We start from the raw sequence: 21,920 nt of genomic DNA on the forward strand, positions 1-21,920 counted from the left end.
ATGGCATTTCTGCAGGATGTCCTTCCTCATACATTTTGGCCTAGCACTTAGGATATTCGTCTGGGATAAGATAGTGCTCTGATTCAAGGTCACCTGGGGTGGGAGAAAAGAGATAAACTCAAAGACTCGTAGGTCAGAAGGGACCAATATGATCATCTAGTCTGACCTCCTGCACAAAGCAGGCCACAGAACCCTACCCATCCACTTTTATAAAACCCTAAACCCATGACTGAGTTATTGAAGCCTCAAAATTGTGGTTTGAAGACCTCAAGGCCAGAGAATCCACAGCAAGTGACCCATGCCCCACACTGCAGAGGAAGGCGAAAAACTCCAGGGCCCCTGCAATCCGCCCTGGAGAAAATTCCTTCCTGACCCCAGTATGGCGATCACCTAAACCCTGAGCATGTGGGCAAGACTCACCAGCAGCACCCAGGAAGAATCTCTGCAGTAACTCAGATCCCATCCCATCCAACATCCCTCACAGACCACTGAGCAAGACTTATCTGCTGATAATCCAAAGATCAGTTGCCCAAATTAACTACCATCCATACCATCTCTCCATATACTTATCAAGCTAGTCTTAAGCCAGATAAGTCTTTTGCCCCCACTACTTCCTTGGAAGGCTGTTCCAGAACTTCACTCCCTAATGGTTAGAAACCTTGTGCTAATTTCAAGTCTATAACTTCCTAATATCCAGTTTGTAACCCATTTGTCCTTGTGCCTACATTAGTACCTAAGCTTAAATAATCCTCTTCCTCCTAACGTTAATCCCTGCATATATTTATAGAGCAAGCTATCCCCCCGAAAGCCTCTTTTGGCCAGGCTAAACAAGCCAAGCTCTTTGAGTCTCCTTTCATAAGGCAGGTTTTCCATTCCTCGGATCATCTAGTAGCCCGTCTGAAACCTGTTCCAGTTTGAATTCATCCTTCTAAACATGGGACCACCAGAACTGCACACAATATTCCAGGTGGGTCTCACCAGGCCTTATTATACGGTACTAACACCTCTTCTCCTTGCTGGAAATACCTCACCTGAGCACCTAAAACGCATTTGCTTTTTTAAAACGGCCATATCGCATTGGCGGCTCATAGACATCCTGCTATCAACCAATACCCCAAGTCCTTCTCCTCCTCTGTTGCTTCCAACTGATGCGTCCCCCATGTATATCTAAATCTTATTATCCTAAGTGCATGACCTTGCACTTTTCACTATTATTTTCATCTATTACTATTACTTACAGTTTTACAAGGTGGTCCAGATCTTCCTGTATAGTATCCGCGGTCCTTCTCTGTGTTAGCAATACCCCCCAGCTTTTGTGTCATCCGCAAACTTTATTAGCACATTCCCGCTCTTTGTGCCAAGGTCAGTAATAAAAAGGTTAAATAAGATTGGTCCCAAAACCGATCCTTGAGGGACTCCACTAGTAACCTCCTTCCAGCCTGACAGTTCACCCTTCAGTACGACCCGCTGGAGTCTCACCTTTAACCAGTTCCTTATCCACCCTGTTCAAGTCCTAGGAGAAGGTTCTAACCACTTAACTTGAAGATAGTCTGATGCGGGCAATCCCTCAGGTCTTTCCTGTTGAAGCTGTTCCACTGTAGATAAATAATTCAAGAAGTCACCAGAGCAGGAGGACTGGAGGCTGGGTCTCCCACTGCCCTCAAGTGCTCTTATCAGGCTACAGATTCATTCTCGTGCTTGCTCTCTCTGTCTCTCACACACCCAATGACTTTTTCGGGCAGAATGTGCACTTGAACCAGGTCGTGTCCTAGGTGAGTACCCTAACCACGAGGCTAAACATGAGGAAAGGCTTCTTCTCATCCACTCTCCAGTTGTTTTGTTTGGGTTTGCCTACAGAGGTCCAATCCCATAAGCAAATTCTTAACATGTTCACTGGATCAGGCCCCACAGGCAAGTTCTGTGGAAGAATACCTGGCTTCCTCCTGGTTCGTGCATCATTCTGGGGGTTATGCATCCAGATACTTTAAATAAGGCTGCAGTTGACGCTCTCAGAGACAGAAATATAGGCACCTACGGAACTTTTATTGCAGTATTTAGGTGCTGAGTGAATTCTGGCACCTACAGCTTTTAAAGACAGCTGAGTTGGAATTTAGGGAATCCCGGTGGGGCCTGATTCTGGGATTTAAGTGCCTAAAATGCTAGTTGGGCACTCAAGTCTTTTTGTGAATCTTGTCCTTCAGTGCTTTGTGCCTCAGTTTCCCCATCTGAAAAACAGAGATAGTGATACTGACCTCCTTTGTAGAGCACTTTGAGATCTGCTGATGAAAAACAGTCCATAAGAGCTACAAAATGAGTCCTCATTATTTGCATCCTGGGTCTGTCATATCTTGGTCATTCTCTCATCCTGTTATGGGGAGGTACAAGGAAATACTTATTCCCACAAGGCACTTATGATGGATTATATCCGTGTGCTGTTCTTCCTTTTCCATAATAATCCATTGCCACCATGTACGAGCCTTCCAGGACAATCATGCCTCACTTGTGACATCCTGCAAGAGAAATAAATCCAGTCAAGAGAAAAACAGACCACATAGGAGTGATGGAGAGAAGATCAGGGAAAGATTTATGGTCCCAATTTTTATAGCCACATAAATTCTGTGGTCACTAAGTAGTTACAGAATTAGACCTGGGCAGGTGGGGAGGGGAAGGTTGGTCATGTTGAAGCTGACCTTAAAGAAGGGAAGTATCAAACAAATAAAAAACAGAGGGGTCCCCTAAGGCTCTGAGATGATCCCCTCTTAATGTCTTGGAAATAACACCTCAGAGATTTGGAAAGAGACAACTTCCAAAAAAAACATCCCCAGTTTTAAACAAGACCACTTGCATGAAGTGACAGGATGCTTCAGGAAATTTGTGTACTTCCAGGAAGATCACAAAGAGAGCTGTATGTATTCTGCAAAGTGGCTAGATTGTTTGTTGTAGTGGACATGTTGCTTTGGATTGTTTTTGTGTATGTGTGCGCGCTTTACTGTATCTCATTGTAATATTAAAGGGAACAGTCTAGTTTTTGGAGATTAAATTTAGACTTTATAAAAATTTAAAATGAGGAAGAAGATCGGGGGGGTCACTTAACATGAGTAGATATATTTTAAAATTGTCCGTAACATTCTCCTCTAGCTTTAAGAACCCCAAACATAATGACAATATTATGCTAGTACCAGTGCTAGAGAAAATAGACTGATCAATTTTAGTGTGTGTTTTTAATCAGTTTCACTTCCTAGTAGGTAAGAAACAGTAAATGAAATTAATTAGAATATATAGCAAAAATGACCAAGGTCCAAATTATTGTCCAAGGTGAATGAAATTTTACAAACAAAGGTAAAAAAAGGCATCTGATGAAAACTAAATTTAATATTTTCAAATTATTTTGCAGCTTTAATATGCCGCGATGTTTTAGCAATACAGGGAAGAACATATTTTTTTGAAATAGGTCTTATCTATGCACAGTAGTTTTGAATGTAAACAAGTTACAGCTCCTATAATTAACTGGGGACACTACAACCTCTACAGAAAGGGAAGCATCATGGGGTATGCATCTAAGTTTCCTCTCACCTCAAGGGCCATGCAGGAGGGGAAAGGCACCCCGGCCTGGCCTGGCCCTGCTGGAGCTGCCATAGCCCGGGAGAGGCACCTCTCGCTTGGCCCCAAGCTGCTGTGATGGGAGAAGGCTGAGGGAGTCCTCTCTCCCTGCCTCAGCCCTGGACAGCATGCACCCCAAACCTCTCATTCCTGGCCCCACTCTGGAGACCTAACCCCCTCCCACACACCCCAACCCTCTGCCCCAGCTCTGAGCCCCCTCCCAAGCTCCTCATCCCCAGCCTCACCCCAGAGCCTTCATCCCCAGCTGGAGCCCTCACCTCCAACCATCTGCCCCAGCCCTGAGCCCCCTCCCATATGCTGAACCGCTCATCCCAACTCTCTACAGACATACACTCTATATCTATATACACAGACATACAGAGAGAGAGAGACCTTCTCATTCTTGGCAGTCATTTGTGATGTAAGAAAACCCATTCCATTATAACCATCAGTAATTCATTGACCAGCATATAAGCCCATTTAACTATTTTCCCCTTTAATTTATTTTAGTATGAAAAGCTTTGTGCTGATAATACTAAAGACAGATGCTGAGTATGAGCCAATACTGGCAATTAGTAAATCAGCTTGGTATCTATCAGAGAACTCTATCAAACAGTTCTCAAAGAACAGGTAGAGACATAAGAGATGATCAGTCTGTGACAAGGCGATTTACATTTTTAAATGAATGCCGTGTTTTATTTCCTCCCTCCCCTTTCTGTGTGCTGAGTAAGGTCATACAGTGGAGGCTAGCTGTGCTCTATAGACAGTAACCTAAGGCAGCAAAATATAAGGGATAGCAGACTATTCAGTAACTGTGGTCCAATGTCTAACAGTTGAAGCGTGGTATTAAAGATCGTAGCTTCCGTTTCTGGAACTGCCACTGACCAGCTTGTGACAGATGGCAAATAATTTCCCCATCTACAAAATGGTTTTAATTAAGCTTGATAAATTACTCTGAGATTCTCAAATGAAAGAGTAGAGAAATGAAAAGTATTATTTACTGTTTTTGTGGGTGATTGCAGGCTGCTAGGCAAAGACAGTTGCCATTTTTCCAGGGGACCAAGAACCTCCTAGTACTTGCTGTGTGCAGCAGATACCTGGTCTCAACCCTTTTCAGAGCCACTAGGGGATTTCAGTACCCAATTGCTACTTTGAAAATCACAGGTTCTTTGTAGAAGCATCTTATTTCAAAGAGACTTCAGGAAAAAATAACTTCGTATAGAGAACTTCCTGGCATAGAGAAAGAATCCAAATCTACAATAAATCCAACATGTAACTCATCTTAGCGTTTTTGATTTGATGATATGTGTTCAGAGAAGGACAATTACAACACTTTTCGCTGGTAAGTTTAATGTCTTTTCCTTCTGAGCTGGTAAATACATCTGCTTTTAAATCCCCTTGAGCCTTAAAATCTGGTTATTTGGTATTCAGTGACATAAGAAAAGTGTTTTCTTCCCCCCCTCCCAAAGTATTAAAATTCTAGCGCAACTCTTACTAATTTATTCACAGTATATATTAGCTAGGTAATAATCCCAAGTGCCGTGAGGGGAAAAATCCAAACCTCTTAGGAGCTTCTAAAACTGAAGCAAAAAAATAAATAAATAAAATAAACTCAAATCATGTACACAGTAGTAACAGTAGAATCAGGAACTAAAACAGGTAAATGAAGTTGAAGAACACTAATATGGCTTGCATCTAGCACATCTCAGGATATGAATTTGTTAGATCTTGCAGACTAAGGACCTGATGGTACAAACACTTCTGTAGATACATTTGATTACTCATGTAAGCCATCCTCCTAACTTGGAGTCTAAGTAGGCCTGAGTTTGAGCAGGTACATGGCTGTAATGGCGCCAGCACCCACCTCTCACATTTCCTTTCTGGTCGATATATGCCTGCAATCACTCAGTTTTGAACGGAGTGGCACTCACCTCTCACAGGTGCCCCCTTTCTGGTTGGGTGTGAGCCTGTTTTTCTTGCTATACTTACTATAGGGTGGCACCTGCCTCTCGCAAGCAACCCCCCCCCCCCCGCACGCTGGCAGCGGCCAATGCTTCTTTTGGTGGGTCTTCAGCAACCCAGCCCTCCAGGCGAATCACACACACTGTCCCCCTTCTGAGGTATACGTCTCTAGTTCTTGCTCACAGCCCTGGTATGGGGCTATTGCACCAAGGCTTCCTCCGCAGAAATACTATCTTCTTTGACAGCCCAACAGGGACCAATCTAGTACCCTTAGTTGGTGTCCTTTTGGCAGCATTCATCTAGGCTCAGTCTTCAATCAGACCAGTAAGGCTCATCACAATATCCTGGCCTGGTCAAGCTAGGTTCTGAGGTCCCTGGGCTCAGCCTGCCTGCACTTACCTGTCCATGGTCCTGCTGCTCTTCCAGTCAACTGGTCTTCAGCAGCCCTCCGTGGGCTCAATCCTGTCTGCAGTGAGCTGTCCATGGTCCTGCTGCTCTTCCAGTCAGTCAGGCACTGAGTTCTTCCTCTTCAAGCTCTAGGAAGCAACTGACTTCTCTGCCTCTGCTGCTTCCTTTTATATGGCCCTTCTGGCCATCTGGGCTGCCTGGAGGACGTATCCTCTGCTCTTTTTTTGTGGTGGGATGAGACAGGGCCAGGAGGCCTCCAGCAGGGGGCCTATGGATCTAGTCCACCGTGTCACCGTGGCTTTGATGATTTAGTCCCCTTTCCTTTTCTCCCCAAATTGTTACTGAACCAGTGCTTTCCTGAAGTGCTAACAGGCCCAGATGAATGGACAGACATATACACATTTGGAAAATGTTCAAGAGTTATTCTCTACTCTAACACTTTAGAACAATGGAGTGAGTTAAGGACAGAGCATTAGCCCGTATTCTGAATAGGCAAGCATTGGCATTCTGTTAATATTAGAAGGCTTGACATAAATACGGTGTTCTCTACCAGCCCCTCCTTCAGGAAGAACCTTAGGAGAGGTTTAAATAGGAAGAAATCCCTACAAGCTTATCCTCACTGATCATTCCCATTAGGGAGGTGGGGTTCTCCTATGAAATAAGTCACATGCCACCCCAATGCTCCACATATCTCAGAAGGTCAGCTAAAGTAAGGTTCCACCAAAAGGTGGCTTGGCAGGCTGCATTATTCTTCCACTGACCTTGCCCCCTGCCTACTCTTCTTCCTTGGCCTGCTAAAAGAGGCTGGCTCTGAATTGTGTGAGCAGGGTGAGGGGAGATGCTACCACAGAGGTATCTGAACCACCCACCCACTTATGCCTGGGAAGGGGAGATCTGTGCACAGAAGGTCTTCTCTGAATGTAGATGCACATGTAGATAAGAGGTGCAGAGTCAGGCCTATTGTTACTGCTCTCTTACAGTCAGCACAGAAAATCTGCCTGTTGTTATACTGGCCATACATATTAGGTATAGATAACAAAAATAAATATATTTTTGAATAATAGTCTATTAAACTTTAAGTAAATGATCACACAAAACACAAGAATAGGATATATAATATTAAAGCATCACATTGCTATGGAAAAAGGTCTTTTAAAATATAGGATTCCTTTGACTTAAGGCTATGGTATTGGTCCATTACTAGATGGAAACGGTAAACTTGTCAATAATAAAATGAAAATGGCAAAAGAAGTTCAATAAATATTTCTGTTCTGTGTGTAGGAAAAAGCTAAATAATGTATTCCTCATATGATGACGATGAAATAGTATCCATTTCAACAAGAATTCCAGAGGATGTTCCAACAGCAATTAAAGTTAGACCTTTTCAAATCAGCAGGACTTGATAATTTGCATCCAAGAGTTTTAAAAGAGGTGACTGAGGAGCTCTCTGTATCATTAATGCTGATTGTTAATAAGATTTAGAACAGGGGGAAGTTCTAGAGGACTGAAAGAAAGCTTATGTTGCTCTTATATTTATAGAGGGTAAACTGGATGATCTGGGAAATTATAGGCATGTCAGCTTGACATCGATCCTGGGCATCATAATGGAATGGCTGATGTGGGACTTGAAGGCGGGTACCATAATTAATGCCAATTAACAACAGTTTATGGAAAATAGTTCTTGTCAAGCCAACTTCATTTTTTTAATTTGATTACGTTTGCTTGATATAGGTGTTGGTGTAATATACGTAGACTTCTGTAAGGCATTTGACCTGTTCCTGCATGACATTTTGATTAAGAAACTAGAATAATACAAAATCAACATGGCACACAAAAAGATTAAAAACTGGCTAACAGACAGGTCTTGAAATATAATGTTAAATCATGCTCAAGCAGGTGTGTTTCTAGTGAAGTCCGACAGGGATCAATTCTTGGCACTATGCTCTTCATTCTTATTAGTGGCTGAGCAGAAGAAAACATAAAATTATTACCGATAAAGGTTGCTGGTGACACAAAGATTGATAAATAATGAAGAAGATAGGTCACTGACACAGAGTGATCTAGATTGCTTGATAAACTGGATTCAGACAAACAATATGTATTTCAGTAAGGCCAAATGTAAAGTCATACATCTAGGAACAAATAATATAGGCTATCCTTAAAAGATGGGGTACTCTGAAAAAGACTTGGAGATCATGTTGGATAATCAGCTGACCATAAACTCCCAGTGTGACTCTGTGGCCAAAAGAGCTAATGTGATCCTTGAGTGTGTAACTGTGCCTTAGTGGGTCCCAACTGATAATGCCAAATTCAGGTCAAACTGTTGAGAAATAACAAGACTGGTGGCTAATCCCTCTTAGGATATATCAAACCAGCAACGAAAGTAAACTTCCATTTCACCACACTGGCTAACAAGAAGTCATAAAAGCAGTTTCCTCAGGCATTACAGTCCTGTATTACCTCCGAAAACACTAGACTTAGAGATGAGTGGTTCTTTAAAACCAATCTCTTCACATAAAAGGTTCTTCTGCTCCCAAAGGACCAGCCACACACCCAGGCCAATATATAAAACTCAGATCTTACCCAAAAATCATGCAGATGCCAGTTCTTTGGTATCTAAAATCTAAAGGTTTATTTATAGAAAGAGAAAGAAAGAAAGTTGAGAGTTCAGATTGGTTAAAGGAATGAAGTACATACAATAAATGCAAAGTTCTTGGTTCAGGCTTGTAGCAGAGATTAAATAAACTGGTGGCTTAAGTCAAGTCTCCGGCTGTTTCCAAATCATTGGAAGGTCCTCAGTCCATTGGTTAGAATGTATCCATTAGCATAGTCCATAGTCCAGAGGTTTGGGCAGGAAAGAGGCTGGAGCAGGATAGAGGCAAAATGGAGGGGTCTCCAGGGCCTTTTATATCTTCTGCCATGTGAAGGGAAACCCATTGTTTTAAACAAAGCCCTCAGCACAGCTGGTGGAAAATTACAGGTGACAAGATCGTGTCTGGAGTCACATGCCCATGCCTGAAGGTTCAGACACAGTAGAAGCCATTACGTATACCCCAGACAGTACGTTTGCAGGACAATCCATTTACTGCATGTGGGCGTCTCGCACGGTCCATTGCCAGTTAAGTGTTTTTTTGATGAGCCACGTAGTTTTAATAGTCCCTCCAAGATATGCAGGCTAACTACCTTCTGGGCGTTACCCCAGGAGCAAACATTTGAAATCCAGATGTAGAGCCAATACTCATTACTTCAAATACCAAAATGATACATGCATATAGATAGTATAATCATAACCAGGAAATCATAACCTTTTCATAGACATCTTACATGCCACATTTTGTACAAGATTTGTTGCAAATATATAACAGTGGTTGCAACAATGACCTATATGATCACAGTTTAATCAGATAATGTCACAGGGTGTATAAACACGAGACTAGAACAGGAGTAGGGAGATTACTACTAGCTTTGTAGTTGGTGACCGCCACTGGAATACTGAGTCCAGTTCTGGTGTTCACAATTCAAGGAGGATGTTGATAATTGAGGAGGGTTTAGAGAAAACCCATGAGAATGATTAAAGGATCGGAAAAGATGCAAGGACTCAATCTGTTTATCTCAACAAAGAGAAAATACCTACAGTGAGAACAGAAAATTGATGGAGAGCTCTTCAATCTAGCAGATAAAGGCGCTGCAAGAAGTTCCAATGGCTAGAAGTTGAAGCAGGGCAGATTTAGGCTAACAATATAGTGTACATTTTTAATAATGAGGGTACTTAACCACTGGAACAATTTACCTAAGGGCAGTGGTGGATTATCTGTCACTGGAGATTTCTAAAATCAAGATTGGAAGTTTTTAAGCTGTACTGCAGTTCAAACAGGAAGTAATTCAAGGATGTCCTATGGCCTGTGTTATGCAGGAGGTCAGACTAAATCATGTTAGTCCCATCTGGTTTTATAATCTATAAATCTTTGAATAAATACGGAGAGACTGCTACCATAACTATTGCAAACATTGCCTCCATTTCTGCATCCCCTTTCATGTACGCTTAACATTGCACATGTGAGTAACAGGGAGAGTCAGATTTTTTAAAACTGTAAAATGTTCTTTTAAAAAAGGTCACTTTTACGTTTATGCTCTGTATCAAGTTTTATTATTGAATTCAAAGAAATCGGAAGCGTTGCAAGCATTTTCATTTTGGGAGACTCTTGGTTAAAAAGACACTGATACAAGCAACAGGATATCAATATTTGAAACAACATCCAAATATAAAATGCTTTCCCAACATCTGTGTTCATGCTGCATCTTTGCACTGTAACATTATTCCTCTATTACAGGTTGCTGGGAGCCTTGTGTGAATATTAATGCAAAGTAATAGCAACTTTATTGAACACAATTTGGCTGTGTGAATGGCTAGGTTGAACTCACTGAACACTCAGAAAGCATCTTGTCCCAGGATGTGAGGTTATTATTATTTATATTGCACCAACACTGGGTCATGCAATTTATGCATGTTCTGAACCTTGTGCAAACCTGGGATTGATTTTTTTGATTTTTTTGGAGGAGACTCTTACATTATTCCAAAAATCCTCGTCAGGAACAGATTGGGGAATGTCCCAGGACATTTTACTATTCAGTCGTGATGCCCTCAACCCAGATCCTCAAAGGTATTTATGTGCTTAACTTCTGTAGAAATCAATGGGTAGTAGGTGTCTAAATTCCTTTGAAGATCTGGGCCTTCTAGCTTTGCCCCAGTTTAAACCAAAAGGGCGCTGGTCCCCAGAGTCACTGAAGAATGCACTTAGGTATCATTTACTGTTCACAACGTTATTCAGTATATATCTTGAGAGCATATAAATGAAATTTATACTGTCTGGTTAATTACACAAGTAACGGGGCAGTTCATATGGGTTTGCTTCTGCTCTGTTTTGCAGCTATTACAACAGTAAATGATAATTCCTCTCTCTATTTTGTGCTCTTTCTGGGGATATAAAAATATCTTGCTTCACGAACCAGTGCTGAGCAGCTCATATGTCCAAACAGATAGGAGTCAAATGTCTGAGTTTAGAATGCAAAGTTATCTGCTGTGGCAGTGGGTGTGAACAAGTTCCCCAAGGCGATTTTCCAGTAATCCCACAGCTGATTGAAATTAATGCAGAAAGAAATTCAGAGCAACACTAAAGAATTATATCAAAGGCCTGGACTTTGGGGAGGAAATTTCTGGATGAGCTGTTATTAATCATTTCTCTTTTTATCATATATCTTAATGGAATCTTTGAATTGCTTGATTTTATGGAATGTTGCAAGGCAGTGTGTATCCTAACAAATAAGTGTGTGTGTAGTACCACAGGTACCTGAAATGCATAAAAACAATTTAGGAGTTCATCACCTAATTCATCCTTCTCAGATCCCCTGAGGCTCAGAAAGGTGAAACAATGTACTCACGGCCATACAGCAAGTTAGTGGCAGAGGAGGAAACAGACGTCAAGAGTACTTGGCTTACACCACTAGGCCATTTCTCGGAGATAGAGGTAGCTAATATCTTGTTAGTCATTTTCATTATAGTTAGTATTTTATCATCCAATGTGATAGGCCAAAACTGAGATCAGAGTCACATGTTCAGACTCCACAATTTGTGTGGGTGCTCGATAGCATGAGTATAAAATCCTTCAGCCTGTTCTAACTCATCAAAACATTAATAAATCCTATGGCACAGCAAGAATCACATATCAGAGCTCAGGATTTACAGATTAAATGGTTTAATGCTGGAGCCAGAAAAACTGTTTTAGACCTTCCCCTCCCTCTAATCTGAGCCCTCACAGCCAGCGTGGGTTGATTTACAGTGTGGCCATTTTCCTGTTCTCTCTCCTGATTTAATTTATTTATAGAGTGAATTTCTACACTTCAAGCTAGGGGTGTAGTTCTCAGATTGAGGAGACATACCCGTGCTAGCTCTGATTAAAATAGCAGTGCCTAGCATGCTAAAATTTGAGTGTAGCCACAGCAGCGTGAGCAGTGGGAGTATGTGCCATCACCCCAAGTATGTGCCATCAGAGATGCAGCTAGGTACATACGCAGGGCAGCTAGCACTGCTGCAGCTACATTCTAGTTTTAGTGCACTAGCCCTAGTGAACTAGAGTGAGTATGTCTCCTTGCACTAGGAATCACACCTCAAGCTCAAGGTATAAATATGCCCAAAGTTCTTGAGCTTTGGAGCGTGGATCTTCTGGGGCTATAATGTTTAGTGAGTCAATTTAATAATATTGTTTTAGAATATATTGGTGATTTAACACTTTTATTTACAACTAAATGAATAATTAAAATAATTCTTATTTTTCTATTCATCCCTGGTAGGGGAGGCACAAGTGGAGTTATAAAGTCTGCACTCTATCCTGGGAGACTCAGCACGTAATTTTGGAATCCCCAAGCCTCTTTAAATGTGAGATAGGAGATTATTGATCCTGAAGCTCCTTGGAGATTTATTTGGGGTGGGGAGGGAGCCGCAGTTGGCAGAGAAATCTCAGCAGAATTTGCCAGGCATAGATTCATGCTACTGCAATATGTTAACCCATCGGAGGTTAACTATCTAACTATAAAGGCTATAGAGATATGCTGTGCAGCATGTTTTATTTTGGAATGCCTTTATTAAGGTTTTCAGCATAAAGCTACAGGGCCCAATTCACCACAGCTTGTGTAGTGATTTGAACTAGTGCAAAGGGAATCCAAATCAGAATGGTAGTGTTTTACACCAGCTTTGCACAGGTGTAAATGGCAACACAAGGTGCAGAGAACTAGTAAGCATTTGTTAAAAGAGCAATGTCAGACATCCCTCTGTATGACATGAATCTTCTGTTGATCTTGGCCCAGATTTTCATGATTGTATAATTATTGCCACTACCTGCAATCATGGCGATTGGGTTTGCAAACTAAATATACCTACTGTTCTAAAAAGTCTAGGCCCTTATCCAGTCTTTCAATATTTCTATGACAATTTATTATACAAAGTTTACTCACTTGTAATTTACAAAGATAATGAACATGTAATGATATTTTACCATTGGGGGTTAATTATTGTAAATTTCAGGAAAGTCCAGGTACTAACCATTTGAGCTGGTTGCTTGTGGTTATGGTAGTAAGTTTGTCAGTGTGTCCCAGATTAAACAGTTGTACATTTTGGTACACACTTGAGGGCAGCAGTTACTCCACAGTCCAGTTTGAAACAATTTCTGTTATAGTCTCCAAATCAGCAAAGCACTTAAGTACATGCTTAAACTTAAGCATGTAGGTAATTACAGTCCCATTCAGCAAAGCACTCTATCACACAGTAATTAAAAGTTTTAATTGGGGACTTCAGCACATGCTTAAAGTTAAGCACTTGCTTGAGTGCTTTGCTGAATAGGGATGGGATTATTACATGCTAAAGGTTTCTACAAAATTTAAGTGACTCAAGCAAGAACTTCAAGATGCTTCATAAAGACTGATTTGACTGTACTTTGGAGCTTCACCCCATCACCACCACACACACCTATAAAAGGGCCAAACAAACTGATCCTAACAAATTAGGTTTCATTATTATTCCCATTTTACAGATGGAGGAATTGTGACACAAAAATAAGTAGCTTAGCCAGCTTCATACATAACCTATGGTAGCGCTCAGAACAGAACCCTGTGATAGCCCTGTGTCTTAACCACAAGCCTATCCTTCCTTCACCTAGCTAGTTTCTGATATGGCACCCACCACCATAGTATGTGAGCATCTGATTCTTAAGAAATCATAAAGTTGATACACAAGATGCAGTTATCTGTCACCTTCCTTCCCCTCCTGTCCCCAGTCTGCAAGTAGAGGAATGTAGGTGTTTAATTTTTTGGTTGTTTGGAGAGATGCTAAGTCAAATAAGTTGGTTTTGCAATTTGTTCTGAAGGAGCTGAATTTTTTGAATATGTTGATCTGTCTCAAACATGAGTGCCGGACTTTTGGATCAGGCACTAAGAAAGTTCTGTCTCACATATACATGAACCTGATCCTTAAAACTTACAGTTCTGCTGTTCCAATAGAATGCAGCACTTCAAGAAGGTCACGATCACACAGGCTGAAGTGGTCCATTTGGTAATTTGGGCAAGCATGAGGAAGTTGTTCATGTCTGGGTAGCCTGTAAAAGGAGCAGAGTTCTAGGGCAGTGTCCTTTTGGTGGACTGCTCTGTTCTGAAACAAGTGTAGCTTTGTTTTAAAATCAGTCATTTCCTGTATTCAGAGAATTGCAACAATCAAATTTGGAAATCACCACTGTTGGATCACCCTGGCCAAGGCCAAACCTCACAGCAGGGGGTGCAGTCTTCTCACCAGCCATAGCCAGACAAGGATATTTGTCATCCCTAGGACCTTCTTACAGATATGGGAGATGGATGTCTGTGGGATCTGCACAGGTTGGGCACTGGAGATGGAAGAGCCACAGCCCATTATGTCATCTCAGCACAGTATAGCTAACCCCTGACACATAATAAATAATAAAAAATAATAATAATTGGAGATATACCTATCTCTTAGAACTGGAAGGGACCTTGAAAGGTCATTGAGTCCAGCCCCCTGCCTTCACTAGCAGGACCAAGTACTCATTTTTGACCCAGGTCCCTAAGTGGCCCTTTCAAGGATTGAATTTACAAACCTGGGTTTAGCAGGCCAATGCTCAAACCACTGAGCTATCCCTCCCCCCCACATGTCCTGGCTGGAAGCCTGATTTTGCGGGATCCAGGATATGGGCAGTATCTACCTGGAGTTGAAGATGGCAGTAGGTAATGGCTCAAGACTGGGAGGCTAGATACCAGGAAGTAGTTGGTTTCATAAGTATTGGTCATATTATACTGTGCTTTTGAGGAGGAAGAAGCCGTTTTTCTTCCTCAAAAGGTGTTATTGATGTTCTTGGTAGGAGTTCTTGACCATATGTTCTTGACCTTCACAGCCAAAAAGGGCTTGGATCAGTCTCAGGTGGTGCTTTGGCATTCCTGTTAGACTTCTAGTACTTCATTGTTGTATTAATGGGCTAAATTCAGAGAGGGAATTTGTGAACTAGAATTTAGTGAAATAGCTTATGCAGCTTTTTTAGTAATCTGTATCCCACTACAGACTGGCTTGGAAAGACAAAAGGCTGAGTCACAGAGCTGAAGCCAAGGGTCATCACTAATGCGTCTTAAGCGTGGATAACATTAATACCCAAATCTTATCACCTCCAGTAGGGACTACACTATACAAACACAATGAGCTCTACCTGATTTCATTTCTAGTGTTTTAAATTTGAGACCACTGAAAATGTAGAGGGGAGACTCATCGAAATGTAGGGCTGATAGGGACCGCAGGGTCATCTAGTGCCTCCCCTGCACTGAAGCAAAATTAAGTCTATCTAGAGCAGGGGTTCTCAAACTGGGAGTCGCCCCCCCCCCCAAGGAGGTCATGAGATTATTACATGGGGGGGGTTGCGAGCTGTCAGCCTCCACCCCAAACCCCGTTTTGCCTCCTGCATTTAAAATGGTGTTAAAGATATAAAAAAGTGTTTTAATTTATAAGGGGGGGGGGTCACACTCAGAGGCTTGCTATGTGAAAGGGTCACCAGTACAAAAGTTTGAGAACCACTGATCTAGACAGATGATTGTCTAATCTGTTCTTAAAATCTAACAATGACAAATTGATCAATACCTGGAGTACAGAATTCACCAAAATGTTCCAGGAGAATATTCACCACCCATTATATTTCTTTCATAAAAAGAGATCATCCAAGACAGTTAAAATGAGAGCTTGTTCTCATTTTGATCAATATGTCCTGATCATGAAACAGCCATTTCTGGATTTTACTTCTAAATTCATGATCGGTTTTTAACATGCTGTATAGGAGGTGCTGCATTTGTTCTTATCTATCATTGCTCCTTTTTCTCTTTGCTGTGTCAGCAAGATTAATTCACAGCCCTTCCTGATTTCTCCCCATGCAAGATTTTGGGATCATGTCCTCTCATTTGTTCCATGGAAAATAATACTTGTAGGGTGTTAATTCAGAACCAGACAACAAACCCTCTTGCACCAGTGAAAAAAGCTTAAGGGGCATGTTCCGTGGAGCACTAGACACGTTGTGGAAAGATTGCAATGCAAAGCATTCACAAGAATCCCTCCTGCATGATGGTGGAATGTGAGCACTTGCATCTTGAAACATAAGAAGCACAGACCCAGACCAAGTTACTGTATATGCTATTCCCAACCTTGCAGCCATCCGAAAACTCATCATAAGTTACTGCCACAATAACTTGTGCAAATCGTGTTTTTGTTTTGGGGGGTTTTTTTGCTTCTCAAAGCATCACCCACCATACAGGAGCAATGGAATGCTATTGTACATATGTTCATATGACAATACAGAAAATGGCTTTGGGTAATGTCTTACAAACACAACTATGCCTGGGCCTCCAGCCAGAGCGGTGGTACCATGTATTGGAACTTCGGCCTAGACAGCTTCTCCATGGCATCACTGAAAGGTTCTACCCTTGTGCAATGGATTTTTCTTTTTAGAGGTGAGCACTGGTAGCATATGCATCAGATGTCATGTGTTGCAATACCCTGTGTTTCTATTTGCACTTTCAACACTGTTTTCCTGGGAAAAGAGAAACATTTGCCCTTTAAAAATGGGGCTGTAAAAGATCTCTTCAGATCTGGTGTACCAAATCTGTGGCCACCTGGGCACTTCATGGCTTGCATTTTGCTATATAGTGTGGCCACATGGAAATACATGGGATATAAATGGCATCGTCTTGTTCCAAAAGCACTCGTTCCTGAACTAATGGAAAAATCTCTGTTGCCTCTCAGCTTTACAAGGAACATGACACATACATGAACAGTTCTAATTTAATCCAGTAGAGAGCACTGGTGCATATGAACACCTGCCAGGACATTTTATAGTACTCTTTGCATTGTCAACATTTCAATATAAAATGCTTAGTCTTTTCAGCCCTTGACACATTACATAATCTTTTCTTTCACTTAATATTTTTGGAACACCTAGCAAACAAGATGTAGCCATATTTTTTTTCTGAGGACAATAGCAGGATTAAATGTTAAACTAAAGGAAGGAATAGAAATTAGCAGCTCTCTTTGTGCTGCACTGAGATGCCCTAAAGATTCAATAATTTGGTATTTATCAGTCTGAAATGCAGAAATGTCTGATGATTATATGAAGGAAGATAAAGACATTGAATGCAAACTGCTGACTTACAGATAAGAGCATATTTTTTGTAGCAGGCAACTGCTGAACTAGAATGCAGTGCTGAGTCAGGTGTGAGAAACAAGCACCATTGAAGACTACACAGATGTAGGCCTCTGTAGAGTACTTCAATTAATCTGTGCCTGCATAATCTGTGTGTCAGAACTCAGCCCAAAATGCAGGCTTCTACCATTTCAATCAAGGGAAAATGTCCATGAATAATACTTACACTCTGTGCCTACAGGGTGACCGGGCAAGTGCTTGATGAGTTCTGACATTCCAGCCAGTAGAGGGCAGTGGTGCACACATAGTAACCTAGTGCAAAAAAGAATATGCAAAGAAGAAACCCTGTTGAGGCAATGTTAGCATAACTCTGATCAGGTGAGCCTTTTGACTCATCCATTAAACCTGCTGTGTTCAGTTTATAAGAGTCCTGCTTTGGATCTAGGCTGCAGTTAGCATTAGGGTGAAATGGTACATGCAGAGACGGAGAGACTGCATAAACCAGGACTGTTTAAGCCCAAGACGACAACGATGACTTAGGGACCCTTGAACAGGTTGTTTTAAAACATGAAGGATGTTCATGAAACTGACCAGTCCCTCTTTTGTATCCTGTTATATAATGAGTTACTTGATGGCATTCTAGACAAGGGCGTTTAGACTAGTTAAAATATGTTTTTCCTCACAGTATGTAGTCAGGGGGTCAGCCAGCCAACTTCTAGTGGTGAATTGTAAAAGAGGCTGGATAATTGTTATCAAGCATTTGTAGACATGCAAATTAAAGGTAGGTAATTACATTTTCATGCTTTGAGGCATAAACTATGAAGGATCAAGAAGGGAATCCCTCCTCCTTCCACCTCCAATATACAGAATTTCACAATTAGCTAGTTGCATTATATCCACCTTCCTTAGAAGGTGGGATACAGGACTTGATGGACCACTGGCTGATCAGGAATGGCAAATCTTATGATCCTGACTATGATGATAATATTTCATGATTATACAGAAGTTTTCATCCTTTGATCTCAAAGCATTTTACAAAAGGTGGGGTTGGCAAGTATCATTATCCCCCCTTTATAGTTGGGAAAAGTGAGAGATGAAGTCTCCTCTCACCCAGTGTGGGGGTGCCATTTCTACTGGATGATGTTCTTGAGAGTTTTGAGTTCTTTCTACATAACCCATGGCCATGTTTAATTTCCAGAGTGATTTCCCTTTTTTACACCTGTGTTTTAGCCTTGGGTATTGTATGGAAATTCACCATTCTCTTGGGGCTGAATTCAGACCTGATGTTAGCTACCATAGCTGACACTCAGTTTGGGTGAAATCCTGGCCCCACTGAAGTCAATAGCAAAACACCCATTGACTTTAATAGGGTCAGGACTACACCCTTTGCGGGACGTTGTGTCCACTTACAGCTCAGAGCTGGGTTCCCTGAGTGACAAAGCATCATTCCTGCGTAAAATGTCAAACTTTCTGCACATTTGATCCTATCCTCTCCCACCCAAAAAGACACAAGAAAATCTGCCACTGATTCACATGCCAGGGACTGAGATTTCCTCACAGATGATCCTAGGAAAACGAATTCCTGCCCCAGTAGAGCATGTGATGGGTCAGCAGACATTTAATAATAGAAGCCTCTACAAACCATGGCAGGATTATGCCTGGGCAATTGTGATCGCCTGTCCCTGACACAATTAAAATTCATTGAAGGTTAAATAGGGAGAAGAGGGAGAGCAAGTGAAATTGGAAGCAGTTTCATTATTTATTTATTTTTGTGTGGGTGGGAGCTGGGGACAGGGTTGGTAATTCAAATCAGTGTATAAGGAAAACACAATTTAAAAAGAAAGAAAGAAACTGGCCTGGAATGAACGTTGCCATTGCCAGCTTGGCTGAATGTGGTGGGACTGTCATAATTCTGATTGGACCATTCCACAGCTTATGAAGCTAAACTTAGCCGTACAGAACCGCTGTGATATATGAAAATATTGTTAACACCATTTTAGAAAGGGAAATTGAGACACAGCAATCACAGATTTGCCCAAGATCACATAGGCTCCCTTTTGTGTTCCCATCATGAAAAGCCAGGCTACAGGCCCTCAATGGCAGAAATCAATCCAGACGGATGTTGCAACTGCACCAGAAACCCACAATCTCTGTTTTGCTAGGGAGCTAGAGTTGGCCAGCACCTTCTTAAAATTATCTGGGGACCAGGCATGGCCAGATAGCTCAGGCTGCAAACAGCTTCAGTACATCTCCAGGCATAGCTCCAAATTAAAGATGACCTCACCTGGCAGAATGCCTACCCCTGCTTTGAGCAAACACTGAACTGCCATGAAGTGAATCAAGGCTACAGTATGCCAGAGGCAGGACGGAACCCAGGTCTGCGGATTCTAAGTCCTGTGCCGTAAACACAAGTTCATCCTTCCAGGTAAAATTATTCCAGACTGCATCCAGGGCAAGAAAATGTCCTCTGGGTTGCTGAAGGTTTTTGAGATCATTGTGTGTGGCTATGTAAAAAAAGAGCTGCAAAATCTAGGCACAACAGCACCAATCTAGGATGAGGCCTGGAAGGCTAAATTTATAATTTGCTTGACCATGGAATGGAAACATGTAAATGTTAAGTTGGGTAAATATAGCATTCCACTGTGCCTCCCTCCATCACAAGGGAATCGGTAAGTCTGTACCCTCAGTGGACACATTTCTTTACACACATGCACACCAAAAAAATAACCCAACTAAGTGAAAAGAACATTATTAAGGTTGCAAAGTTAATCACCCAAAAGGTAGGAAATGCTAGAATTAAGGTTGCCTGTGTAACCTTAATTTGATCCCCCTATGTGGTTGTATTATAATGCGTTAATGTAATCCTGTTTGCAGAGGCCTATGTTAATACAAATTAGGAACCTTTTAGTTTGGCCCCCCGAGTGTCCACATGGGGACGTTGCAGCACAGAACTTTGGTGCACATTGCTAGTCATACCCCTATAGACCAAACTGCAGGGCATCATAGACAAGCCCTAAGCAAGGAACAGGGAGCCAGGATCCCCTGAAGTCTAACTCCCATTCTGACACTGAATATTTCTGAGGTTTTAGGCAAATCATTTAACTCTTCTTCCTCGGTTTCCCCATGTGTAAAATGGGGATCATCGTCATTATTATTACTAGTACTAAAAGGGGTGCTTGGAGGCTTAATTATTTACTCTACCTAGCTAGCTACACATTTCTAGTATGCCAGTCCTTGTAGTATCTAGGCTCCAAATCAGAATTTTAATTTTCAGGAGGCTCCTGGTTTAGACTATGTTCTGTTTGTACGTGTGTTGCGGGGGCATGAGGGGGGAAGACTAAGGCAGCCTTGTAAAGGTGGCACTGCACTCTCACAGGGGCAAGTCATGAGTGCCCGTGGCTAAAAGTTTCCAAGCCGGATGCCTTTCGCTGGGAATGCCCTGACTACAGCTCAGCTGAGCTTTGTTTTGAGTATGAACAGCTGCATCATACCTGCCGATCACAGGTATTATGTTGGACCCAGGGGTTTCTATTCTCTAGTTGGCTGTAAAAGCTTCATGCACACCTGTGATGCTATAGAAATAATTAATAATAAAGTACTTTGAAGCCAAAAGCATATTATATAAAGCATGGATATTACTATTATTAGAATCCCCCCAATCCTTATGAAAAATGCTAGCTCTAGCAGGGAAGGCGTGCATTTGCAGCGTAGCACAGGAAAAAAACTCTTAGGGTTGCAGTTTATTAACCCTAACAACAGTTTTCTGCTTCAGGTAAAATAATGGGCTAATATAGCTGGCTGCATGAGGCATTTTCTGTATTTAGGGTTGACTTAGTAGAACTGAAATGTGACCCTTACACTGTATTCTTGCAGGCAGCAGTACGTAGATGGTCCTGTTTGCTTTGTCTGTTGGTAGTTAAATAGTTCTGGAAATGCTGTAGACACACTTGCAGCAGTATAAGCAGAGCCAGCACTGGGCATAAGCAGACTAAGCAATTGCTTAGGGCCTCGAGGAACTCAAGGGAGCCCTCTATTAATTATTATGTGTTTGGGGGTGGGGGAAGGGGTCCCCAAAATAATCCTGTTTACGGCCCTCAATGAGCTAGCACTGGCACAGAGCATAAGAGGACTAAACATTTATTGTTCATGGAAACACCATCATTTTCAACTTAGGAAAATATTTAAGGCCAGCTCCTCTGGACACCACACACATTTTTTCAAAGCGGTATAGCCAAGACTAAAAAAATCACATATTAAAAATCCTTGCCTACCACTTGAGGCCCCAATCCTGCAAACATTTAAGCACATCTAATTTTACTCTCATGAAAACTCCCAACATTGTCTTTGCTCAGTTTAGATAATAGAACTAAAAGGATGAATTTCAGTCTTTGTTTCCAGTTAGTTTCACTTTCTGGTTCTCATGCTGTTGTGTGTAGGATCACAACACTGCAGGAAAAAGGTTTAATTAGAGAGAGAGGGAGAGATGTGTTACACACACACACACACACACACACGATGCCTCAAAGTATGACACAGTAAACTGATGGAAAGAGTCAGAAGAAGAATCAAATACAATGATAGTCAGCTAAGTTTTTTTCTGTAAGGAATTACACTTATAATAAGCCCTCAAAATAAGGCAACACAGCAGAAAAAATGTAAACAGAACACTCTGCTGCACCTTGGGCTCAACTTATTCCTTTGACGCTTGTGTACCCTATC

This window comes from Chelonoidis abingdonii, chromosome 8 (genome assembly GCF_003597395.2).
Source record: "Chelonoidis abingdonii isolate Lonesome George chromosome 8, CheloAbing_2.0, whole genome shotgun sequence".
Lineage (NCBI taxonomy): Eukaryota > Metazoa > Chordata > Testudines > Testudinidae > Chelonoidis > Chelonoidis abingdonii.